General features: G+C 47.3%; 1 protein-coding gene across 2 annotated transcripts in view; it reads right to left on the bottom strand.

Annotated features, from left to right (window-relative positions):
• The window catches only part of PPFIBP2 (PTPRF interacting protein, binding protein 2 (liprin beta 2)), a 146,656-nt gene extending 124,087 nt beyond the window's left edge, over positions 1-22,569 (bottom strand). For both annotated transcript variants that reach the window (XM_011971666.1, XM_011971667.1), the window contains exon 1: positions 22,395-22,569. The gene's annotated coding sequence lies outside the window, so the exon portion shown is untranslated. The remainder of the gene's footprint in view (positions 1-22,394) is intronic.

The following is a 22,569-nucleotide window of genomic DNA, read 5'->3' as shown; positions in this document are numbered from 1 at the left end:
ATTTCCCTTCTCTCATCTCTTACCCTCTCTTCATATGTTGTGGAAAAGCTGCCGCTCCTCCCTGTGACCCCTAATCTCCAATCATCACTGAGATCCAACCTCTCAATTATTCCCCCTCCAAACTGAATCTGCACTCTCCCTCTCCTGCTGCTTCCTCTGCTATCCTAGAACATGTCCTTTGACCCTGCACCCGACTGTTATTATTCCATGTTTCTCCTTCGCCTCAGAGCCCCACTGCCCACCTCCCATGCTCTCTGACACCCCCAGTGGTGGGATGTCACTCATCTGTGTGCACCCGTGCCATGCTCTCATCCAGCCAGCTGCTTGTGTTTCCATTTCCTTAAGAGGCAGTCTAGGGTGGGGTTAAAAGCCCAGGCTGGGGTTGGACTGCCTAGGTGACAGCCCTGATTCTGACACTATATGTCCCAGGGCAAGACATTTAACCTCTGTGCCTCAGCTTTGTCATCTTTAAGATGAGGATAATAATAAAACTGCCTCCCTGACGGGGTGTTTGTGAAGGTTAAATGTTAACAGAGTAAAGCACTTAGACTCGCCATCAGTCAGCGTTGCTCTAGTGCCTTCTTTGGCATCTCATCAGTGCTGATACTCTCCTCCTCTGGCATTTGGGAGAAGCGCTCTCCGGGTCCCTCCTTGAATTATGCAGCCTGCATTCACCTGTCATGCTTCCCCACCCTACTCCCCTCCCCTGTGAGCCACCAGGTCTCTGTGGTCTCCCCCTGCAGGGATGCTCTTCTCCATCTCATCCTTTCTACTCCTACTGCCCAGACTGTGTTCAGGTATTCAGAACTAGGACACTGGAGGACCTCCTCTCACCCGAGTAACACCTGGCCTCTCCCACAGCAGTCCAAATGCATGAGCTGGCATCCAAATTGCAGCTGACCCCAAAATATCCTGGACTCATGATGGTAATTATAATGGCTACCATTTATTAAGCACTCACTTCTATACTGAGCTAAGTTCTTATATTTATCTCACATCTCAATATTTATAACTATTATTATCCAGATTCTACAGATAAGGAAACTGAAGCTTGGAGAGGTTAAGTGACTTGGCCAAATCACACATCCAGGAAGCAGTAAAGATAAGATTTGAATTCAGGCAGTCCAACTCCAAGGTTATGTTCCTAACCACACTTGATGCACTTCCTCACTGAGCCTGACCTGCCCCTGGGTTCCTGATACCCCAGTCGCAAGAGAGCGTTCTTATGCCACTGTGCCTTTTTCATGCTGTTTCCTCAACTAAAGGCCCCTTCCCCAATCTCTGTCCATCAAAACTAATTAATTTTTCAATGCTCAGGCAAGTTTTCTCTGTGACAGCATCCCCACCCCTGCCTGTTCAAATGAATCTTGGCTGAGACATGGGCTCCCAACTCCATTTGGTTTCTGCTTCATGTTGTCACGGGGAAGATCCAATGGGAGGATACTGACTCCCTCTTTTTCCAGGATTTCCTCCCCATGGAAACAGGTCAGTATCTGATGGTAGAAATCAAAGAAGGAACTGAGCATGTGCAGCTCAGCCCATTCTCCCCTCTCCCTAGAGCCACCTTGGTGAAGGAAGTGGCCTGTGCCAGAAAGAGCCTATGAGGTCCCATCGGGGCCTGTAGTGATACACCTACAATGGACATGGTGCCTTCCATTTGAGAGCATGGCTCCCCAGCAACCTGCAGATGATGCTGTAATTCACTTTCCCAGGTGGGGTAATGCCAGGAAGGCGGTCTGGGAAAGTAGGCATTTGTGTTGTGGCCACTGCACAATGCCTGCCAGAGTAAATTAAATTGGTGTCTGGCTTACGGACTAGCCTTGTCAGGTTGGTCAGTGTGAATTAAGCTCTGGGCAACAAACCCCTCCCAGAGAATGAATAAGGGTGTGTGACCTGTGGTAGTCCTTACCTCCGTTCTCTCCCCTGTCCACACCGCACCTGGCCCCACAGCAGACAGAGAGCCTCACGCTCCTGACAGGACCCTGTTGGCAATGTGCCTCCTTAGCCCCAGAACTCATCCTTCAAGGGAAGCTACCCTCATTTTCCTTCTTACAGCAAAGAACACACAGGCATACGCACAATTTACCTCTAGGGAGGAACAAATGGACATGAAGTCATTTCATTGCCTCAACCGGATCATAAACAGATTCAGAGAAATGCTTCAAATGCAACCTCAAATTGAATATTTCCAAAAAGCTTCATCTCAAAAATTGCCCCCCTAAAAAATAATACAAGCAAGAGGTTGTTAAGCAAATGATAGGTGAGAGCATTCATTTTACTATTTCTATTTCTATTTCTGTGTACATTTGAATTCTTTTTATAGTAACAGGTTAACACAAGAAACCAAACCACCACCTGGGGATGTGGACTTTTCAGGGCAGGGGGCACAGAATTCTACCTTCCCTTCCAGCAGAACTGAGATTTGAACCTAAGTTCCTGATGACTCATTTGGTGCTCTTTCTACTGTGCCATTCAAACTCCCTGAATAGGTCCTAACATTCCACCAAACTCTCCTTACCTCTCACCTCACCACAGTTTAGAACCTCATCATCTCTCAGCCAGATTGCAAAAGCTGCTTCCTCTGGGCTTTCTACCTCTAGGCAACTCCCCTGCAATCTTTCTTTCTTTCCCCGTGCAGGCAGGACATGTTCCATGGTGTTCATGACATGCTCCTCTGCTCCCAAACATTCCTCAGCTCCCCAGTGCTTTCAGGAGAGAAGCTGCATTTTGCAGCTCTGCCAAAGTCCTCTAATACAGTTAACCTTCCCCGCTACACTCCTCACCACTCTGAGTTCCAGCTTCACTGGACCACCTCTTACCCTCAAATACAGAAATACTCCATTTTCTGTACTTCCTCTATGTGGGTGCTTTTCTCCATCTCTACTTTCAAATCCCACCCATGCTACAGCCTTATCCAAATGACCACTGCCAGAAAGCCTTTCCTAACACCATTACCCCGTCATCCCTGAAGGCGCTGGATGCCTCAGCTCTGCTCTTGTCATATCCAGTATGCACAAGCAAGAGGTTGTTAAGCAAATGATAGGTACGAGCCTATCTATAAACAAGCCATTATTTATAAAGATGATAATAATTTGTATTATTTCTCAATATATCTGCCTCCCTGTCTAGATTAACTCCTAGGGAGCAAGGAGTATGCTCCATTTACCTTTCTATCCTCAGAGCCCAGCAAAGAACCTGGCACAGGACTTTCAGTAAATGTTTGTTGATACAAAATGTTAAGTGTTTGTGTATCTGAGTGGAAAGTTGAAGGGAGGCTGGGCATGTAACCTTGGCCAGCATTCTGAAATAAGGATTGGGGGCAATCCGTGACAGCCTCTCCCATTGAACTTTCTCCATACCTGGGGCCCTTCTCTCTTATAGCCAGATATTCAGAGGTGAAAGCGTCTCTACCATAACGGGAACTTACGCTTGGGCTTGGCATGAGCGAGAGACATCACTGATGGATGCAATTGTATTCCTGAAGAACCAATGAGAAAAAAGGATGACACTTCCCCTAACAGATGATAAAACCAGGCATTTCTCCCCATTCCATTATTTTAGAATGCTAAGCAACAAGATTAAAAAAAAAAAAAAACACATATGAATTGGTAAGTTTTCTCTATTAGCTGTAGCATGCATAACTTTTGCCTATAGCCAACTCCCTCCTACGAGCCTCCCTGGCTGCCTGCTGAGGGATAGGCCCCAGAATTTGGCAGGCTGGAGGTAAACACTAATTGAATTAATCAAAATGTATTCTGTAATTTGAGCCTTCATTTCAACATTTGTTGAACGGTTTAATTTTGATTCAATGCAATGCTTTTCCTCTTGCAATAAAAAAAAATTAAGCCAGTAGAAGACCAAAGAATTTCTTTAAAGACAGGCCTGTGTGCACCGTCAACAGCCTGGTCCCTGCCTCCATCAGAGGAGAAGGAGGCTTCCCCCAAAGGCCTGGACTGGAGGGTATTAGCAGCTCTGTCTTCACTGGAGTTTCAAGGGCCACATGGGAGCCAGATGAAGTCACTGCACAGAAACTACTACTGCCAGAGAGCCTGACTACAAGTAAACAGCTCGACCTGGAGCTGAGCTTTTGGACAAGGCCAGTCAGGCTTCCTCCATTAGCTAGCTGGGTCCACCATCCTCTCCTGGTCCCAAGGTTGGCAGGATCAGTAATAAGTACCTCTCCATCCTTCACCATGACACTGAGCCTTGTTCAGTGAAGATTTTGGAAACCCCTGTTATGAGCTGAATTGTACCCACACACTCAAAATTCTTATGTTGAAGTCCTAACCCCTGGTACCTGAGAATGTGACTATATTTGGAAATAAGGTCTTGAAAGAGGTAATTACATTCCAATGAGATAATTAGGGTGGGCCCTAATCCAATAGTTGGTGTACTTAAAAGCAGAGCAGATTAGGACACATGGGTACAGAGAACAGACCATGTGAAGACAAAGGGAGAAGACAGCCATCTAAAAGTCAAGGAGAGGCTGGGCATGGTGGCTCGCGCCTATAATCCCAGCACTTTGGGAGGCCGAGGTGAGTGGATCACCTGAGGCCAGGAGTTCAAGACCAGCCTCGCCAATATGGTGAAACCCTATCTCTACTAAAAACACACACACAAAAATTAGTTGAGCGTGGTGGTACACGCCTGTAACCCCAGCTCCTCAGGAGGTTGAGGCAGGAGATTCACTTGCACCCAGGAGGTGGAGGTTGCTGTGAGCCAAGATCGTGCCACTGCACTCCAGCATGGACAACAGAGACTCTGTCTCAAAAAAAAATTAATTAATTAATTAATTAAAAATAAATAAAAGTAAAGGAGAGGCCCCAGAAGAAACCAATTCTGCCAACACCCTGATCTTAGACTTCTGGCCTCCATAATTGTGAGAAAATAAATTTCTGTTGTGTAAGCCCCCCAGTCTAGCACCTTGTTATGGCAGCCCAAGCAAACTGATACACACCCCCACTTGATCCTGCACACGCAGCTGGGAAAGTTATGGGAAGAAGGCAGCCTCCTCTCCCAGGCTGTCGGCCTCTATCCTGACCCACTGGTGTTCCCCTTCCCTCTTAATCCAGGGGAGACTTTGCTTCACATCCTCAGACCTTAAACCACATCCAGGTAAGCACAGTTCCCAATATTCCTTTATCTGTATTCTTTGTAAGTCAGCTCTAAGTCGAATCACACCTCTGGACCAAGACCATTTAGTGAGACCAGTCTTTAGGATGCCACAAAGAGGAAACCCTAAGATCCTGCAGCCTGACCAGATGTCAAGCTCCATTCAAGGACCAAGAGCCCCAGGCCCAGCTCTCTTCAACTCAGTTCAAAAGCTCCAGCATGTGGGGAGGCAGGGGAAGGGTTGGTCCCTAACCTCAGCTTGCTAGTCACAAGATATTTGCCACTTGGATCACTTCCCTCCCCTAAGAATTCAGAAGCCAGAGAGTGGTTTAGGGACTTTCCCAAGAAAAGTGCTCCAGGAATCCCCCACTTGCACAAGTGTTCTGCAGGCCAAAGACTGGCCTGCTGGAGAATGACATTGCACTAGGCAGCCCCTTCCCTGCAGGCTCAATTGGTCTTGCTCCTGGAAGTTTGTTAGCTGGACTCCAGGGGAGTGGGAAGGTCTAACAATCTCCTGGGACCTCTCTCCTACCTTTCTCAGCTCTTCCTTTCCATAAAGCAGGGTCTTTATTCCCCTATAGAAGATACCAAAAGAGTTCCTCAGAATGAAAGGAAGAAGTGAAAAGCACAGAGGTCTATGTGACTCAAAAGGGCCACAGAAGGGACAGTATAGATGCCAGGTCCCCATATGGGGGGATGCTCCCCAGCCCCATGCCTTCTGAGGCTCCTTTTTTCCCAAGTGAGGAGGGGCTTCTTTCCCTGAAGAAAGAGAGGCGCAGCATGCAGCAGAAAGAGTCCAAGCTTTGTCTTAGTCTGTCCAGGCTGCTTTAACAAAATTACCATAAATTGGGTAGGTAGCTCACAAACAATGGAAATGTATTTCTCATAGCTGTGGAGGCTGGGAAGCCCAGGAACAAGGCACCAGCAGAGTCAGTGTCTGGAGCAGGAGTGTTTCCTTGTTCACAGATGGTGCCTCCCAGCTATGTCCTCACATGGTGGAAGAAACTAGCTAGTTCTCTGGGGCCTCTTTATAAGGGAACCAATCTCAAGCATGAGGGCTCCACTCTCATGACCTAATCACTTCCCAAGGCCCCACCTCCTAAAACCATCACTTTGGGGATTATAATTTCAACATATGAATTTTTAGGAGACATAAACATTCAGACCATAGCAAAGTCAGACAGACTTGGGTTTAAATCCTTGCTCCACTACTTATGAGCTGGATTCATTTTTTACCTTAGGTAATATGGACATTAACCTTTCAAGTTACTGTGTAATGGATATAATACCTGCCTCACACAGGGTTAGTCAGAGGGTTAAGAAAGAGGACAGAATAAACTACCTACCTCAGTGCCTGGCCCAGTAAGTATGTAACAATCTGCTTCTCCTCATCAGAGAACAGGTTCCCAACTGCACTATTCCAGAAGATGGCTTTAGCCAAGACCCTTCATCGGGGCCTAAATGTTGGGATCAGGGGAAAAAACAACCACCACGATGTTGAGCTCCTTTGAGAAGTTGCCAAATCTCTTGCAGGTAGCCCCCAAAGTGGCAGACCCTGGGGTACAGCAGCTCAAACAGCCCACATGCTCCAGGTTTTCTGTATCTCTCTAGTCGTACCTGACAAAACAGAGCAAGGCTAGGGCCACACGGCCTTCCAGAGCTGAAGGTATCCTAGGGATCACATGCCCACTCTTACGGCCCCTCGGTGCCTCCCTCAGCCATTCCACCAGGGTTACAAGGTGACCTGCTTAGGGACAGTGAACAGGCCGAGTTATGAGGCTCAGGGGCCATCCCAGGGGCAGGTACCTGACAGAGAAGACACCGCTGGGGAAATGGATTTGGGAGGCCTCAAACACATAGGCTAAAGCTGAACTGGGCTCTGTGGAGTTAGGGAGGGGAAGGGCCAGGTCTTGACCATGTTCATGGCTGGCTGCCTTCAGCCTTGGCGTAGCAGGTCCCTGGCTCCATGCACTGGCATCCAGAGAGTCCACAGTAACTCTAGAGATGGCCTTGAGAGAAGATGGCTGAGCTGTACTGGTATCCGAAAAAGGCCTTCTGGTTATTCTCAGTGGACACCACACTCTTGGGGGACACCTATAGCCAGACAGGCAATCACTCCAGGAGTTACTAAGGGAAGGTTTCCATATACGATGTGTAACAGTGATGTAATGAGATGCATTTTTCATGCAACTGATAAGATCTGTCTCATTAACTCCATTTCCCATTCAGCTGTCACTTGGCTTATTTAAAATTCTCTTTTAAATATAAATCATAACAAATTTGTGACCCTGGAACAGCCTTTAATGGGTTCTCAAAGTGCTCCTTATTAAGTGGTAGGACAAGGAGGTAGAGCTTCCTCCCACATCAAGTCTCCTGTTAACTTGAGATCCTGAGTCACTGCAGCCCAGATGCTCCCCCAACTTCTTCCTCTGAATATTTCCTCTGTCTTCTCAGTGGTTACTACTGCCCCCCAGGTGGTCTCAACTTTTCTCTCCAGGCTGATGAAAAGCCTCCCATTAGGAAGTCTGAAGGACCCTGGGTCCACCCTGAGGACAGAAGCAAGGTGTGGCCACTAGGGCTAGATCTGATTTCTGAGCTCCAGGAGGAAAGTCAAACTGGATGGAGAATTGGGCCCTGGGCAGATCTGCTCACCAATAAAGACTGGCTGACTCTACTAGATATACACATAAGAATGAACCCCAACTTGAGCAGGCAGTCCCCACCAACACCCACCTGCTCAGAGCTTGAACATGCTATCTGTGAAAACAATGCTGTCCTTTCATGCAGGTATCCCAGCACCCACTCCACAACCCTGCATGGGCAGGCTCTCAGCAAATGCTTACTGAATTGTATCAGTCCCTCCTCTCAACCCCTACAGCCCCACCTGGGTTACTGCCCATGTTTCTCTGACTCTTACCCTCACCCCACCCTTCCAACCCACTTGGAGTACCACTCTTGCTAAATATCTCTTAGGGCTGACACCTTGGTATCCTAAACAGGTAAGGTTGGTTGTAGGTAACTTGTTACTAATGATAGAAGCTTTTTGTATAAATTGGAGAAGATTCAGGCTTATCTTGCCCCATTCTAATATACTTTATTGATGGGATGAGAAAATATTGGAATTTAGCCAGCAATTCAGAAATTGCCTGTAGCAGTCTGGGAGTAACAGTTTCTATTATTATGTGAAAACTGCATTTAGGAAGTTAGAGATTAACTTCCTAAATATACATGTGTATGTATACACATATATGTATTGGAACTGAGATATGCTTTGTGACAATCTGGCCATGTCCACCAAGTACCCTCTCAAAGGTTACTGTGGTTTGCCATGTGCCATCTGACCATCTTCCTGCCTCAGTACGGTAAGAATAGGCATTCACTGTAAATTTAAGACTGGATAATCTGGACTCTAAACATAGTGGCAAGATTAAGTGGAAAGAACAGAGTTAGGGGTCAGGCAGCCTGGACATCAATCTTATTTTGGCCACTCACCAGCTAGGGAACCTTGAGATGATCAGATATCTTCTTGGAGCCCATTTCCTCCTCAGTTAAAGCCCTGAAAGGCTGCTTTGAAATTTAAGTGAGCACAGACTCTGTGCTCAATGGCTGATGCATGATGGGTACTTTATAGATGGTAATTTCCAATTCCTGATGCCCTATTTAACCTCATTTACTCCTCAGTTCCAGCCAAATCATGCCTCCAGCTGTTTTCCACAGGTGCCCCTTAATTGGTGTTACTCATGCCTTCCTTTGTGCACTGCTGTTCCCTCTGCCAGCAATTCCCTTCAGCCTCATAGAAAAGCGTGTCTCCAGTCCCTGTCTTTCCTTCAGGACACACCTCAAATGCCACCTCCTCAGCAAGCCAGGTCCCCCAACATCTTTCTCTGAATATTAATTGTATCTTCTCAGCAGTTACTGCTATCTGTTTGAGTAAGGGGGTACATTTCTTAAGTTCCATTCAGTCAGGTCAGGGGACATGTCTGTTCATCTTGTGGTCCCATCATCACCATTCTCAGCATAGAGGACAGTTCAAAAATTATTTAGAGACTGAAATAATAAATACTGTCATAAGCCTACTGATTCCACAGTACTTGAGAAGTACGCTCTACCTCTGCTGCTAAAAGGTAGGTTTCCCCAGATCCAATGGGCCAGTTCTGACCTTGGGGTTCCATGGCCACTCTTCCTACCATTCTGGCCAGACTCCCTCCTTGCCACCCAGACCAAGACATGCCGCTCAGGCATCCATGTTGCCTAACCACAGCAACTCTCTCCTCCCATACACCACACCCCACCCAAAACCTCAGCCTACTTGAATGAGGTACCCACATCCTTTCCTTGCCTCCCCTCCCAGGGATGGAACCTTGCTCACTCTATGGCCCGAGCTGCAGTCAGTCAGATTTCCCAGGGTAAGGTAGGTATAGAAGGGAGTGATTCAGGAGGACATTCTTGTGACCAGTGTCCTCCTGGATCACTCCTTTCTATACCTGCTATGCCCTCTAGGATGCTGTGAACCCAGCTGTTTCACACCACATGCCCTGGTTCTCCAGGTCTCAGGATCGTGTGTTCTCAAAATCTTCAAGGGATGGCAAGTGAGTCTACAACAGCTCTCAGGCCACAGTCAGGTGGCTGGGCCAAGGTAGGCATCAGCAAAGAATATACACAGTCCAGTCACTTCTTGGGATCATAGTCTCATTTTCAGCCCACAAAGACATTTGCTCAGAGCCTTTCCCTTCTCCCAGCCCTTGTTACTAAGTGGGATGTTCAGCCTGTGACTTGGGATAGAGAAGCTTCTGCACAGCTTTAAGGCTGCTCTTTCCCCAGCTTCCCACCCTCACTTCAGCCTACATCTGCTGCAAGTCATTTCTCTCAGAAGCCACCAATTATTCCCCACTGCTGACAGGGTAAAGTCCAACTCCTTAGTTTGGTATTTAAGTTCCTTTTCCCTTAGAGTCCCAACTTCTTTCTTTGACTTAACAATGGGAAGAAGCTGGTTTCCTTATGATTTCTTGATCCCACTTCACTCACTTGCACTTCTATGCATTTTACTTACTTGACTGACCAGGGATCCCCAGAGAACCTTTTCTTCCCAGCTTCCCAGGATCCCACCCCAGTTGGTTGATCTACAAAGCCTTCCATTTGCCAAAATCTTACAGCACTTTAATTAGAGCTATAATCTTTCAGTACACCCTCCTCCCTGTTATTTCATAAACTCCTCTCTAGTCAATACTGCTTGAACAATACCCTTTGCAGGTAGACTCCAATATCTGCTCTAAAACAGCTGTTTGGCCATAGAGACAAGCTTGAGTTCTTTAAAATTTCTTACATTATGTCAAAGTAGAATCTGCCCTGTCTTTAGTTTTCTTTGCCATCACTACCATAGGCCTTCGTCTCTGCCCTCGGAGCAACACAGAACACGCTGCCCCTCTTGCCCACCTGAAAATAGCAGTCATTCTGCTATATCTTCCTGACTGTCCTTGGGCCCCTCCAAAGCTTGTAAGACAAGGATACTAGCTTTGCGCACTCCAGGTGTGGCCAGTCTCAGCCAATGCAGGGAAAAGATACTCTACCAAGGTCTAAACCCAGGACTTCAATTAATGTAGCCAGGCTAAGCCAACATATTGGGCTTTTCTATATAGATGAATAGGACACTCACAGAATTAATTTTCAGGGCCTAAGGGCAGGACTTTGCACTTAACCCTGCCACGTCTCATCCAGCTGGTTTGGGCTCTGCGCTGTTTGCTTCTTTTGTCCTGTACGTGGGTGACCAGGCACCTGAATCCAGGCTGTTTTCTACCTTATCATATACTTCTGCCTCCTGGACTTTCTGCTCACCACCACCATGGCTGCCCTTTCTGTGTCATGCCTGGAAGCCCAGAGCGTGCAACTTCCCACCTGAAATTTCAGGATAAGTCCTCTGGATGATCGAAATACCTCTTGACAAATGATTTCTCTCAGGCTTCCTGAGAAGGGAATAATAGCATTTACTGACTACCTATGATGTGCCAAGCACTGGAGTCAACATTTCATCTCATCTAATTTTCACAACCACCAAATGAATTGGCCTATTATTGTTCCCATTAAACAGATGAGGAATGTAAACCTCAAAGAGGTAAGGAGACTTGCTCAAAGGAGCAACAGCAAATTTGTGTAGAGCTGAGATTTTAATGGAGGACTGTAACCCTCCACTCTAGAGCTACCAGGGTCCTCAGGAGTTAGGGAGGCCAAGTCCTCATGCTGGAGAAAACCTGTTGCCTGCCATGATAGAATGAGGGGGCGGGGCAGGCAAGAGGAGTCAGTTTTCTCATCTCCAGAAGCAGGACAATAATCCCTGCCAGGGGCATTGTGCTGCACCAGTGAGCAGGCACAGTGAAAACCCAGACAGACACACAAGGCTATTGTTGTTACCAGGTGAGCACATGCATCCAAGAACCAGATGTCTTGGCTGGTTGGTCACAGGAAAAGCTTATGTAATAAAACTTTTTCATGACATCCAGTCAAGGTCAGATGTCAGAGTCAAGAACTATTCCTCTGCCTTGGTGAAATGTTGAATTAGAAGAATCTGCTATTCCTATCCCAAATCAATTTCCACCCCCTCAGGCCAATCCACTCTCTCACCCCACCCCTTCCCTTTTCTGCCCCCATTGCTCATAGAATTCAGAGTTTTGAACACTGAATTTGAAACCACACATCCCAATGTGCCTGATCCTGATCTTCCCCAGGCCCCATCCAGTTTAGCATTTATGTGCCTCCTTTCACTTTCAAAAGTGTTCAGTTTGGACAATAAATTACATTAAATCTAATACTCTGGAACCTTCAAAAGTGTCTTTACTTCTCTGGCACCTGTTTCCCATAAAATGGGAATAACACTACCCTCACCTCAGGAAACAAGCCATTTGTCAAACCCATCAAAGTTGCAAGTTCTGCTCTATCCTTTCCTGTGGAAGAAACTTTCTGTGGGGCCAGTCTACACCTCCACTGCCTCCATGAAGCAGTCCAACATTGAACTAGTTATTCATGCAAAAACGTCTTTGATTTGGAGAGAACATGGACTTGCGTGTTGGGAGAAGGAAACTGTTGACCCTGAAGATAGAGGCTTTCTTGCCTAAGCAAGCAAGAAAGAGGTAACCCAGTTTTGGTCTTCCTAAGCTTAAGCGTCTGTGGCTCTACCCACTGTCTGTTCCCCTTGTCCCTATAACAAACCTCTTGATTCCTACACAACTCTCACACACACACACACACACACACACACACGTGCACGCACACACACACACACAATTGTCAACCAAGTAGTTCCTTTTGGCAGAGTTCTCTGAACCTTTCACCAGAAGCAACTTGGAGAAGTTTGCTAAGAAGGCCTCTTGGGATAACCAGTGCAGTCACAGGAGTGGCCCTCCAGGTCAGAGTGAAAGGCCCAGTTGCATGTGATGGCTGCATTTCAACCATGCACACAAGTCACTGTGGAAGTGTAACTTTACCCTGGAGAGCAGGGGCAAGAGTATCCCCACTAAACACGCCTCATTGGCATCCCTAAGCAGGCAGAGAAATCCTGAGATCTGGATCATCTCCTTCCCTATTCCCAGGAGGAAAGAGACATACCCGAAGCAGAGCCACCTAGGAACACCACAGTGGCCATAGGCCAGGGAAGAGGCAATGTAGGATCTAGTCCCCATAGCCTCCCTTGGGCTAACAAATCCCTTCCTGGAGATGCATTAGTGGTTCCTCCAACCACCTACTTCCTAAGAAATGGGAAGTACAAATCTAAGTCTGTAATCTGTGCAATTTGTGGAGTCCCTGACACTTTACTATGGGTGAGCAGGCTCATGCACATATTTTGGCCTTAATATGAAAAACAGAAACAAAAAACCTTCAGAACAAGATGAGGTATAAACTGGCAAGACCCCACTACAAAGCTCAAAAGAGAAGGGGAGGCTTGACAAGTTTTCCTTCAACATTGGCTCCCAGTATTCTTTGTGCATACGTTTTTATTTGGCAACTAACACATCTCAGACAATAATCCAAATGTTTCACATTCATTAACCCAGCTCTTCCTCAAGAAATAGAAGTGACCACTGTGTCAGCATCCACGGCAAAGTCAAGACTCCATCCTGGGAGGCTGGAGGCTGAGGAGCCTGGCTGGGCAGAGAGGTGTGGAAGGGAGGGGTGAGGAGGATTGAGGAACTCCAGCCTCAGGGCCACTGAGTCTCCCCACAGCAGTACAGATTCTAGATAAGATCCTCACTCCTCATCCGACAGATGTAGTCCTCATCCAGCCATCTGAGTCCCTGATCCTGACTCTACGCTGGCCCCTGCTTGGATGAGGTCCTCATGGCTGGCTGCCTTCCCTAGCTAGCTGTTCCCTGCACCCAATCCCCACTCCAACACTATAAGAGGCAACTTTTCATGAATTAGCTGGATGTGTCCCTGAAGTTTGGGTAAAGGAGGTGTTTGGGCCTTGGAACACAACTTTCCATGGAATTGATAAATTGACTGGTGGTTACATTCCCAGAAGAAAATTAATACACATGTGCCCACATTGAGCATAATAAGTATAAGAGCACTGATACCCTAAAAGTACTTCCTACCTCCAATCAGTCCCACATACAGCTAGGTCACAGGGCAAAAAGGAGGCCTCATGAGCCTTCAGGCCCCCATGGCATTGGCAACCAGCAGACATTTCCCATCTGGGTGCTTGACCTGTAAGACTCCAGCCTTAGCTGTTCTGCAGGCTGAATTCACCCCAAACCTGGTCTCATTCCCATTTTTCATTGCCTAATGGAATCTCCATCTCGACCTTCTGGCAGCTCTCCTCTGTCTATACTCATGCGCTACAGAAAATAGAAGCCTAGGCCATAACGCCAGGAGGCCTGAGTTCTACCACCAACAGCTAAGTGATCTTGGGTAGGTTTCTTTGGGCTTCACCATTCTTTCATGGGTAAACATATAAAGGGCAAGCAAGAAACTACCCAAGACTCCCTTCTGATTCCAAAAGAATCAACCACTTTCATTTCCCTTCCCCCTTCCATGAAGTGCCTCCATGCTTTCATTAACATGCTATTAACAGTTGCCTCATTCTTCTCCCAGCAAACTAACACACAATGTCAGTATCCAATTTGACTCTTTTCTCTCTCCCTCAAACACAATCAGTCACCAAATCCTCCCAGATTTCTTGGCATGCTCACTCGCCTCTGCTCCCTTCTCTCTATTCCTACTGCCATTGCTTTGATTTAGGTCCTGAGCTACCTCAATGGGTTATTCTAACAGCCTGTGCTCATAAGAAGTTTCTCCCTGTCCCTCCAACCTGCCCTTCCCAGCCAGAATCATTCTGAACAAACAGTTTTACCATGTCTTTTCCATACTTGAGTATGGAACCTTCAATGTCATCAAAATAAAATTTAAATTATATAGCTCCAACTTTCAGGGCCTTCCATGATCTCTTCCCAGCCTGAGATTCTATCCTCACCTCCTCCAGTGTCCACCCAACCCCCTGACTCTAGCCATGTGGGCTCACTCTTCATTGGGCCTGTCCTTCCTCCCAGTCTCTCAGTTTCTGCTCCTGTTCCTTCTCTCATCTACCACACGAAATAACCAGCCCCTTTCCCTCTTTACTGAGGTAAACATTGCAAAGCCAGCCAGCTTAAGGCCCATATCTACCACAGACTCTTCCTGAACATCTGCTAACTGTGGGGTCACACACAACAGCTGATAGAGCCCTAAAGCAGCTCAGAGTTTAGAGGGGTATGGACAGAGACATACACATAAAGTGATGAAACAGCATCGCAGATCTTTATTTGATGTGATATGTATGTAACAGAAGAGTAAAAACGACTTAGGGGCAAGGGGGTTTCAAGAATTTGATCTATATCCTGAAGGATTAATAATCTTGTAGAACAGAGACAAAAGGGCTTTCTGGGAAGATAAAAATAGCGTATGCAAAGGCAGATAGGCACAAACGAATAGAAATTATTCAGCTTCTCAGTTTGGGGAACAGTAGAGATGCAGCTGGAGAGCTAAAGTAGGGCCCACCACTGCAGAGACTTGAATGCCATACAAGGATGGCATATTTTATCCTATCAGAGAGACAGTCCTATACACTTCTGTGTCTAGGCCTCCCATCTACAGGTATGTTAGGGGTCATGATTACTATGCAACATAGAATAGGGTGATTAAAAGCATCATGCACAATGAATGCTCAGCTTTCAGTGTGCATGAATGTGTACATATGAACAGGACAGAGAGAGGAAATGAAAGTAAGAATTACAAGGGAGAACCAAGCCAAGGACCGTAAGGCAAACAGAAATCATATATTTGCTGAAGACAAAGCTCAGAGTCAGCAGTCCCCTGGAACTTGAGGCGCTAAGGAGATCTGGACCTAAAGTTAAACAGATTGTTCTAGGACAGCCTCTTTTAGAGAATTATTTACCAGATGAGTGAGAGATAAGAATGAAGCTTGTGAAGATCCACAAAGTCAAACAAGACTTGACTTTAAGGGTATATAAAGGACAAAGCCCACCTTCCCCAGACTACACATAGATTCCATGAAGACAGAGACACATAGGTGCCATCAAGCATTGGAACCAAAGAATGATACTAAGAAACATAAAGTTCAAGAGAAGTGGAGCTCCTCTGAAGAAGAAGGAAGCAGGAAAAATAGTGACTCAGGAATAAACAAAGCTGCCAAAAGCTTCAGCCTAGTTGTGCCCACACCAAATGGGGACTGAATGTCACATCTTGAATGGGGATGAACAGGCTGTAGAATGGAATAAATGTTTAAATACCTTATCAGTTGTGTTTATATTAGTACTTCCTTCTTATATTTTGCATTAGGATATCCACCAGAGGATTTCAAACAGGACAGCATCATGAACAGATTTGGATTTCAGGGGAAAAAAAAAAAGATCTTAGGGCCAAGTAAAAAACCACTTCTAAACTGAAAGATTCTCCCTGGGATCTGAAAGCTTGAAGAGATAAGTAACTCCTCCCTTCTCAGGCCCAGTCCCAAGGCGCAAGGCCTACTTGTGCTAGCAGCCTGTGTCAGCAAGACAGCAGAAGCAGGAAGAGAGCCAGCCGGAAGACATCTACCCTGCCCGGAAGACACGTACCCCCTGAAGATCGAGAGGTGGGCCATCTGGGTACCACCTAGCAGCTACCGCAGACTGAGACACTTCTTGTTTACAGGAGACTATAAAACCCCTACCCCATCCTCATTTGGTGCTGATGCTATTTTAGGCCTCAGCCTGCCTGCACCCAGGCGCTCAGTAAAACAGCATGTTGCTCCAACCGCCTGGTGTTATGTGTTGGTGCGCTCTCGGGGTTTGAACCAATACAAGAACCTTTCATCTGGTGCTGAAACCCGGGAAGGGCTCGGGTCTGTGTCCCCCGTGGACCTACCACTCCACGCTGGAAAGCAGGCCACAGCAGCTGGACAAAGGAAGCTCCCCAGCCCCTCTGTGCATGCACGTCGGTCACTGATCTCGCTTACTGGTAAGTTTCACCGGGAACCCAGTTAACAGGGAAAAATCCGCTCGGTCTTTCTTGGTTTCTCCAGTCCGAAAATTCAACGTTGGTCCAAAAAGGCTCCAAAGTGTGCCAGGCACTCGCTGATCATCTGGTCTTAGGGGGATACCTCTAAACCATTTGACCCCGTTTCAGGAACGAAAAAGACGGTGGTGACGATTGCTCCTTTTATTGTCTCCATCCCGCCATCCAGGACCGTCTCCTTTTTCCTTGTTCTCCTGTGCCTACCCTCCGTTATGGGAAACTCCTGGTTCTCCATTCCAAAAAACAGCCCTCTAGGTTGCCTCATAAAAAACCTGCAAACCTTAGGCCTCAGGCAAGATATCCGCCCTAAGTGCCTTGTCTTTTGTTGCAATTCAGTCTGGCCACAGTACAAATTAGATAACGGTCCAAATGGCAGGCAAATGAAACATTCGACTTTACAGTTTTAACTGATTTAAGCAATTATTGCCAACGACCAGAGAAATAGGGAGAAATTCCTTATGTCCAGACCTTTTTGCACTCAGATCACGACCTGACCTCTGCAATTCTTGCTCACCTGTTCAAATCCTTCTCCTCTATTCTCGCCACCCTAATCGCCTTTCTCCTCCCAACCCTACCTCTTTTTCCCCATTAGATCCAGCAGACTGCTATCCATCCCTCCCAGACTCTACCTCTCCTCTCAACCATCTTCTTTAACCCCGCAAGCCCTCCTCTTTATCTTCTCAGCTGCACTCTTCTCAGCCGCCATCTTTCCAGTCACCATCTTCTCAGCTGCCATCTTCCCAGCTACCATCTTCCCAGTCAGCAGTACCCACTTCTTTTCCTACACCGTCCTCTCCTGAGGACAACTCTAGCATTATTTGTACTCATTCTCCTTCCTCATTGCCCTCTCCTGAAGCCTGTAAACCCATCCCGCCACCTTATGCTCCTATCTATCCTCCACTGCCTATCAAATCAAATCCCCTTCCCCCTTCAAACCCTCAGCAGGAACCACTTCCGACTTCTTCCTTGTCTCCTGCCCATACTTGCTTGAGCGCCATCTTTGGCCCATGCCCCACCCTCACTTCAGCACCAGTGCTAGAGTGCCTCCTTTGGGAAGTAGCAGGAGCTGAAGGTATTGTTAGAGTTCATTTTCCCTTTTCCCTCACTGATCTCTCTCAAATTAACAAAAGACTTGGTTCATTTCCAGAAGACCCTACCTCTTATATTAGGGAGTTTCAGTATCTTACCCAGTCTTACGAACTAACTTGGCATGACCTCTACGTTATCTTCTCTTCTACCCTCACCTCAGAAGACCAGGACCGTATCTGGACCCCAGCTTAGGTGTATGCTGATACAGTTCATCACCAAGCTCCTGCCGAGCCTACTGGTGCAGAGGCAGTCCCCAACCAGGCCTCCCACTGGGATTATCAAGACAGGGCCTCTAGATGCTGCCATCGAGACCACATGATTGTGTGTCTCCTTGCAGAACTCAAAAAGGGTACCCATAAAGTGGTAAACTATGAAAAACTTCCAGAAATTACCCAAGGTCCTGACAAAAACCTAGCCCTTTTTCTCTCTCATGTAACTGAAGCCATGAGAAAATATACCAGCCTAGACCCAGCCAGCCCAGAAGGAACCACTATCTTAAACCTTCGGTTCATCTCCCAATCCATTCCCGATATGGCTCAAGCTTCAGAAGCTTGACGACAATGAGACGACAAGCCCTCAAACCCCCACAACGAGACCTTCTTAATTTAGCCTTCAAAGTCTTTAACAATCATGATGAGGAAAGTAAAAGGCAAAAACAGGCAGAGTTTCAAATGCCTGCCTCCACCATCAGGGGCCCTGCAGGCCCACGGGGCCACAGCTCCACACAGAAGCCTCCTAGCAATCCACCTCCACCTGGCGCCTGTTTCAAGTGCGGCAATGAAGGCCACTGGTCCAGACAATGCCCAAACCCAGGTAAGCCCACTAGGCTGTGTCCCCTCTGCAGAGGACCCCACTGGAAGTCGGACCATGAGCAGCCCCTGCAAGGACCACCCCCATCCCTTCCCGAGCAGGCCAAAACCGCCTACTCGGATCTCGTCCGCCTTGCCAGTGAAGACTGACGGTGCCCTGGAACGGACGCCCCGGCAACTACCATTGCTTCATCTGAGCCAAGGGTAACCCTGACGGTGGCAGGTAGGCCAGTATGTTTTTAAATTGATACCTGGGCGACCTACTCTGCTTTACCTAATTTTTCAGGACCCACCCAGTCCTCTCACGTCTCTTGTGGGAATTGATGGACAAGTCTCCAAACCCCGAGCCACCCCTCCACTTTTCTGCTCCCTGCACACCTTTTCCTTCACTCACTCTTTCTTAGTCCTGCCCTCATGCCCAACTCTGCTCATAGGCAGAAACATCCTTTCAAAACTCCACACTACTCTCCACTTCCACGTTCCCCATAGTACCCAACACATCAACCCAGACCCATCTGAGGCTTCTAATTTTCTTCTACTCCTGCAACTTCCCACTCTAAAACCTGCAACCTTTCCTTATCCCCCATCTGTAGTTAACCCCACTGTTAGGGATACTTCCACACCCTCAGTCGCAAAACACCACACCCCACACTATTGAAGTCAATCCGCGCCTCCTAGGCACCACCTCCCAAAAAGCTGAACTCATCACCCTCACTCGAGCTCTCACTCTAGCAGTCGGACAACAGTTCTCTAATTTTGGAGGATTTAAAACCCTGGTAGGGACAGTAATCTTCATCACTGGGTTCCTCCTTTTCCTCCCCTGTGTTATCTCACTAATAATAAAAGCCACTAAAACTCTTGTTGAAACTACAGTTAGCCACCGGACAATTCAGATTATGCTCCTGCTACAGTGACACGATGGATACCAACCCGTCTCTCAAGAATACCCTAAAAATTAAGTTTTTCTTTTTCCAAGGAGCCCATGCCACCCCTATGTCACACCTGAAGTAGTTATTGAGAAGGTCACTCCTTATCCCTTTTTACTATAACCAGATAGACAGGAATGAAAGATTCTCCCCAGGGTTTGAAAGCTTGAAGAGATGAGTAACTCCTTCCTTCTCAGGCCCAGTCCCAAGGTGCAAGGCCACTTGCGCCAGCAGCGTGCGTCAGCAACATGGCAGAAGTAGGAAGAGAGCCAGCCAGAAGACACCTACCCTGGCCAGAAGACATGTACCCCATGAAGATTGAGAGGGAGGCCGTCTGGGTACCACGTAGCAGTTACATCAGACTGAGACACTTCTTGTTTACAGGAGACTATAAAACCCCTGCTCCGTCCTCATTTGGTGCTGATGCCATTTTAGGCCTCAGCTCACCTGCACCCAGGCGCTCATTAAAACAGCATGTTGCTCCATACCGCCTCGTGTTGTCTGTTGGCGTGCTCTCTGGGTTTGAACTGATACAAGAACCTTTCATAAACTTTACCTTAAGTATTACAGTCTAAAAGCCATACCATTCCTCAGGCCCAAATCTTCCCAGCATTGTTTCTCCCTCCTCACTTGTCATTCCATCTAATCAGTCTAGAGACTGTTCCATTCCCTAGTCCTCCGTCCTACAGATTCTCTCTCTCCAAAGTCTCCCTACCTGTCCCCTCCTCACCACTCTCTCAGGCCCAAAATAAGGCCTCATCCCTTCCACCCTGAATCAGCCTCCCAGTTTCCTATCCAACCTCACCGCCCCCACTGTCTTTTCCCTTGGACTTTGCTTCCCACCACACTGCCAGAACTTTGCCGTTGCAGCAGTGGCCTTCGGATTTGTCAACAGAATCACCTGGGGGAACTTGGTAAAAACATCCCAGAGTACTTAATCTGGACATTTTACAAAACTCCCCAGATTATGAGGCAGTTTGCAAACTGCTACTCTAAATTCTTGCTATACATAGGGAAATGATCAGCAAGCTCCTGGGAATCTGTTAGAAACGCAGAATGTCGGGTCCCACCCATGACCTATGGAATTGTAATTTGCATTTGAACAAGATGCCTGCATGATTCTCAAACTTGTTAAAGTTTGAGAAGCTCTGCTCTACAGTGTTGTCACATCATGCACTCCACAAATATTTACTGGATTTTCTCTGTATCAGGCTAGGAATTGGAAGGGTTAAGGACCAAGGTCTTTGACTTTGAGAAGTTCACAGAACCATCAGTCAGTCCCCTGCTGTGCCTTCAGACCAAGTCCAGACTTCTGCACTGGACAGCTGGCACCATTTTCCAGCCTTATCACCAGTCTTACTGTCTAGCACTCAACATAAGAGCCAAGCTGGACCACTGACCATTTCTCATGGTGAGTCCATGCCTGCCTGCCCACACAGTTGTCACAGCCCAGGCCACACTCTACCCTTTTCTGCCTTGAAAAACCCAGGAGGGATCCTTTGAGGTCCATCACATCACCCTTTCTTAAAATTATCCCAGATTTCCCACTCAGATGAAAGACAGGAATTCCCATAACTTTGTTCCTACCGTCTTCATGTCATTGATCTCATTCCACTTAATCTTAAAGACAAAGCGCATCTCCTTTAGCTACCCAGTAAAGAAGGCATCATGATGGTAAGCAGCTTGTCTCTCCAGTAGCAATAAGCTAACAACTGTCACATCACCAAATCTTAAAATAGTATTACTAATAATTGAAATACGTTAAATAAAACACGGATATATGCAATCAGTGAAAACCTCATCAATCATCCCCATCTCCCACTTCAATGTTATTTAGATATTAATTTAAGCAAAGTGCAAATGGGTTGCCTCTTTTAAGCCAAAGAGAGAAATAATTTCTAAATTAGATAACACTTAGAGTTTTCCATACACCTATAATAATGAAAGACTGAATATGCTGAAGATGAATTATGTCTAAAGCCCACTACTTTTCTGTAGTTGACCATTTAACTTCACATAATACACTATAAAATTTGAAAAAAACTTCAGATTTGTATTATAATCAATTAAGAAGGCGTTGAGAAAGGAGAGAGATGAAGAGAAAGACAGGAAGTAGACCAAAATATAGAAAAAGGAGACGGATCTATACCAATTATCCGGTTGCTCTAAAAGTAAAAATATAATTAGATTCGTTTTTTAAGAAGATTAAACACTGGCAAAAATGCCTGTCTTAATCCTACCCAAATGCTGGAAGTTCTGTTCTCTAGTTATATAATCTTATTTTCATCCGAAGAAAATCTGCGGGTCTTAAGTCTGATGTGATGAGGTGAAGAGGAGCCCACTTTTAAACAGGACCGTCTCCATCCTGCAATCTACGGGGAGGCAGTGGTTTTAGATTTTGAAAAGCGTGCTGTATTTTTGCACTTACACTACAGAACTGGCTTTAGCCGAGACGCTGCATCTAGACACACGCTGTGTCCAACAGAGAATTGCCTGGGCTGGACAGACCTAAAGCTTCCGCAACCTCCTTAGGCTCCCTAGTCCATGCAGCTGCTCCCCGGGCTGAGCAGGGCTGAGACGCGCCGCACAGAACTCAGGGACCCCACCTCCCTGCGCATCTCCAGGGCCACGCTGGCACCTGCAGGAGTGCGGACTGTCCGCTGATCCCAGGCAGGGTGGGGTGGAGATTCGCAGCCAACCCACAAGAGTTCTGCCCTCCTCCCAGGCTTCTGGCCAGTGGAGTTGCAGAAGGCTCCCCGTCCTGGAGCCTGGGACACGCTCCGGGGTTCACGGAGACACTGACCCACACGCCCCCGTGGTTCGTAGCTCTGGGGGCGCTCCACTCCCCAGGCAATGCTCCCGACGGGGATCCCAACCCCGACCGCGCGGCGAGCCCGGGGTGTAGGGAAAGCCCACTGACCTGGGTGCGGGACCGCGGCTCCTCTCCGGGCGGCTCAGGTGTGCGGGCCGCTCCCGTGTCCCTCCCACCTTCAAACATGAGAGCCCAGAAGCGAGCGACAAGCCACTGGCCCACCGACCAACTGCCGGACCAAGCGCCCGACCAACCAGCGGACCGACCGCAGCGGACGGGGCCG

The sequence above is a fragment of the Mandrillus leucophaeus genome, unplaced genomic scaffold, assembly GCF_000951045.1.
Source record: "Mandrillus leucophaeus isolate KB7577 unplaced genomic scaffold, Mleu.le_1.0 Scaffold1237, whole genome shotgun sequence".
Taxonomy (NCBI): domain Eukaryota; kingdom Metazoa; phylum Chordata; class Mammalia; order Primates; family Cercopithecidae; genus Mandrillus; species Mandrillus leucophaeus.
Note: the sequence above shows the minus strand (reverse complement) of the source record. Positions and strands in the feature narration are given on the sequence as shown.